The sequence below is a fragment of the Malus sylvestris genome, chromosome 17 (genome assembly GCF_916048215.2).
Source record: "Malus sylvestris chromosome 17, drMalSylv7.2, whole genome shotgun sequence".
Classification (NCBI taxonomy): domain Eukaryota; kingdom Viridiplantae; phylum Streptophyta; class Magnoliopsida; order Rosales; family Rosaceae; genus Malus; species Malus sylvestris.
Window position 1 is genome coordinate 24,945,347 of NC_062276.1, and position 4,622 is coordinate 24,949,968.

At 35.4% G+C, this 4,622-nt stretch overlaps 1 long non-coding RNA gene across 1 annotated transcript; it reads left to right on the forward strand.

Annotated features, from left to right (window-relative positions):
• Positions 1-293: 293 nt before the first annotated feature.
• LOC126610330 (uncharacterized) lies at positions 294-3,603 on the forward strand. The gene is made up of 3 exons (XR_007618474.1): positions 294-460; positions 1,131-1,207; positions 3,530-3,603. It is a non-coding gene; the product is annotated as an uncharacterized LOC126610330 (long non-coding RNA).
• Positions 3,604-4,622: the final 1,019 nt, after the last annotated feature.

A 4,622-nucleotide genomic window follows, 5' to 3' on the forward strand; every position in this document is an offset into this window, starting at 1 on the left:
CCCTCCCCCTACTCATCCACAGCCACCGTCTCCCCACAACCCTTTCAATCTTATTAACCCATTATTTTTTACCATTGAAATTCCTTCCTTTGCATTATAAAAGTGCATCTTGTAAGAATATTTTAATATTCTAAAGTGGTCCATATGACACGGTCCATATGATATGTAGGGTTTAACGGGTATTATCATTTGTAAATAATCCTATTGGTCAAATTGTGAGAAATGTTTCCTATCAAATTACTGTGATGAGTGGTAATTGATTATGGGCTTTAAATGGAAACGGGTCCTCTCTCTGCCTCACATATATATATTGCATATACCCATCTAATATGCACTTGATAAAAAAAAAACACGATTAGGGTTTTCACGTGCAAATAGAGGCAAGAGAGAGAACACCTATTTCCTCCGCCGTTGACATAATCCGTTTGGGATCTCACAGCGTTCGTTGTCATGGATCAAGGTACGCTTGTTTGTTTAATGTATTTCCATAAATTCTTTGTATGTGAAAATCATGAAGTTCGATGATCTTGGCTTAATTGTTTTAAGATTTACACATCTGCCATTGAATTCCTTTCTTTGTTGCTGTGTATCCTTTGTTGCAGACTAATCAACAGAAAAAGTGTATGTTGTTCAATTTTCAAACCAAAGTGTTGTTCATGACGAAAAAATAACGATAGATGCTCTTAATCACCAGTAAAAATAACGAAGAACTTTGATTCGAGGGTGATGGGGAGATGGTGGTTACGTAGGAGTAGGGGAGCGAGGAGAGCGACGGAGGTTTTTAGGGTTTTCTATTTTTTTCGTTCTTTTCTATTTTTCTAATTCTTTTAATTGATAAGAAAAAAATCAGCTTATTTCAAATTATGTAGATTTTCACTTCGCTATCACATAAAATTTGTAACACAAATAGATGATAAAAATAGTATTATTCGATTTATCATGTTGTATTTTTACAATCAAGGGACCATATTAATTACATGGCATATATAATATAACCATAAACTTTTCACTCAAATGGTTTTATGTGTATGTAGGGCTTCCCAAGTGAACAACACTTTGTTTTTATGTTATATATTTTCCAAATAAACGAATGCAAAGTATCTGTTTTCGATTGTGGAATGACATTTCAGATTCTTACACACTATGGAAGGATACTTATATGGAACACAGGGACAACACATATCAGTGATATGCAGCATAAACGACAGTAAGAACTTTTTTCATGCGAATTATTTTTGCTTGATTATCATGAATGAAATTGAAGTTACACCATAAAAATAATTGTCAATAAGAACATGTAGCTCGTTATAAGAATATGCAAGTCGCATAATTTTTCAACAACACTTCACATTCTCACTTATTTATACAAGTTCCATGGAATCTAAACGTAAAATTCAGCTCTTCATGTTGGTTGAATCATATTACTGTATTGAGTTGAGAATATGAAGATTAAAATTACTTGAAACCATATTATATATGGTACATCTATATTTATCTAATACAATAAAGTACAAGACTAAAATTTGCTACCAATTAGGTAATTTTCTCTCACATTTTCTTTATACAAAAGGAAATTAGGTTAGCTCCCGTTTACTTTTGGTTGACCTGGCATCCATTATACACATTTTTCAATGGAACATGATGGACGGTTGGAGTGCAAAATATAAATATGCTTTATAGAAGTATATGATCAAAGTACTCGATTGATCAAATGCTTTCAGGCTTTTAAGAACTATGAAGTTGGCCATACTTTGTACAAAGTGTAGACTATGAATGATGAATCTAAGTCTCGAAATCAGACAAAGAAAAATCATCTCGCTATGTTAAGAAAGCATGCATGCATGCATCATAGTAGGGCAGGAGGGATTGTACGTACTGTTTCAATTGAAGCACGGGGAACATAAAAGGGGATGACTCAAGGAGAGATTCTTCTACCTGAAAACGTGAGGAAAGTTTATGTTTCACCATAGATTACTTAGCAATATGGCGAGTGGTCTAATCTTTTATAAGTTCATGCAAGATCCATCATCCCATCAATGTGAGACTTATTCTCAACATGTCATCTCACGTGTGATGAATTTTCAAGCCTAACACGTGGACAATACAATGGAGTGACGTGGAGCATGTGTGGCCGTTTGGCTTCACACGCAAGTTAACTTGCTCTGATACCATAAAGCGTTGAGGTTCTACCATAAAACAAATTAAATATAAGGAGTACATCAACTTCTTATAAGCTCATGCAAAGTTCATTCCTCCATATCATTCTCAACAAAACGAACCAGGGCCAAAGAGAAGAGGGGGTAGGACCAGAAAGTGTAGTCAGGCCTAAGAATTTCTTGGACTCAAGGGGATGGTAATTAAGAAAAGAAAAAAAAAATTAGGATTGCATCATTTCTCCACAATGTTATTTGATTGAAATCTTATTGGTTTTCAAATTTTTATCAAAGTCTTTTGACTTTGTCCACGTCACTATTTAATTTGCCAACTCAACATTTTATATCATTTTTTTTAAATAAAACCACCTAAAATTGAGTGTTTATCTCCTAAATTTAAGGCAATTAATTATCAGTCTAAATTTATTATATTCTTAAATGTTACATTCTATTTCTCACTTTCTTTCTTAATCATCTCTATCTATTCTTGTTTCTTTGTCTTCCCCATAGTTCCAACTCCCTGTGCTGTGCAGCAGGAGTACAGTCATCAATTTTTTTCATTCTTTTTAGTTTTTTTTTAACTGATATTAATATTTGTTGTTTAATATGTGGTTGTCTACCCTTATATATCACGGTACAATTAAGTTTTTCTACACATATTTCTTTGGGTGCAATTTTCTTTTATTGGTTAAATTTCATTATATATATTCTCTGTGTACAATATTTTTGGGTTTTTTTGGTAAATGTTCCACATAATATAGGTACATTTCATTTGCTTGTTGCATTTTATATGCCCATATCCCTACATATCATTATATGTGTATTGTTTTTGGTTGTAAAATGCATCCATTTGTCAATAGATCACTTTTGGTACATTTTATCCATCTTTTATGAGGATTATAGGTAGCTTACGCATACTTTCATGGGTACCATATTTGTTGGAATATATATGAGTACATTTTTTTCCGTTGATTTGAGAATGTATCCATGTGGAGTTTGTTATTAGGTTCTCTTTTTTTTTTCTTCTAAAGAATGTCTCCATGTTTTTGGGTTTGAAGAATTTATCAATGTTTTGTGGTACATTCTTTTTTATTGATTTGAGAATGTATCTATGTGGAATTTGTTATTAGGTTCATTCTTTTCTTTTTTTTAAAAAAGAATGTATCCACATTTTTGGGTTTGAAGAGTCTATCAATATTTTGTGGTACGGGAACTTTAACGAAAAGCACCCGGTACTGTTCACTTTAACGAAAAACCATATTTTTACACTAAAAAGTCAATCCTGGTACTATTCACTTTACCCTTTATTTTGTCCTTATCATTAAAACTCAAAGTTTTTAAGCTCTTTTCATTAGTTTCCATTTTTTTTATGGCAGACCATGATCTTGTAGTGACTTCTAAGTTGTGGACCGGCGTTCTTCCTAGGCTAGTGGTTAATTGCGCTAGCATGATTTCTGAGGTTCTGGGTTTTGAGGCTGTATTGAAGATGGCGAAGATTCTGATCATGATGATTTAAGTTTCTAATCTAGCTTTAACATTTCAAATCCCACAAATTATGTGTTTTATTTAATATTTCATAAATATAGGCAATTGCAAATTATGATTTTTAAATTAAAAATAAAATAAAATAGGTGACATGGAAATACATTTAATACTATTATGCTGAGGTGTACAAAAATCAAGGATGTTACATCCCACATCGCGCAGGGAAGTGGATCATCTAAGCCTTATATGTACATTCTCATCTCTACCTAGCACGAGGCTTTTTGGGAGCTCACTGGCTTCGGGTTCTGTAGGAACTCCGAAGTTAAGCGAGTTCGTGCGAGAGCAATCCTAGGATGGGTGACCCACTGGGAAGTTCTCGTGTGAGTTCCCAGAAACAAAATCGTGAGGGCGTGGTCGGGGCCCAAAGAGTACAATATCGTGCTACGGTGGAGTCGAGCCCGGGATGTGGTGGGGGCCCGGGTCGGGATGTGACAATTTGGTATCAGACCCAATCCCTGGGTGGAAGTGTGCCCACGAGGACGTCGGGTTCCTAAGGGGGTGGATTGTTACATCCCATATCGCCCAGGGAAGTGGATCATCTAAGCCTTATATGTACATTCTCATCTCTACCTAGCACGAGGCCTTTTGGGAGCTCACTGGCTTCGGGTTCCGTAGGAACTCCAAAGTTAAGCGAGTTCACATGAAAGCAATCCCAGGATGGGTGACCCACTAGGAAGTTCTCGTGTGAGTTCCTAGAAACAAAATTGTGAGGGCGTGGTCGGGGCCCAAAGTGGACAATATCGTGCTACTGTGGAGTCGAGTCGGGGATGTGGTGGGGGCCCGGGTCTGGATGTGACAAAGGACCTTCATAAAAAACTGAAAACTAATAAGGTTTCAGTCTAAGAAGATTGATGGTTAGGAACCGTATCCAAAGTGTCTCTTAAGAAAATAAGCTAATTTTGTACCTTGCCAAATTATTGACTG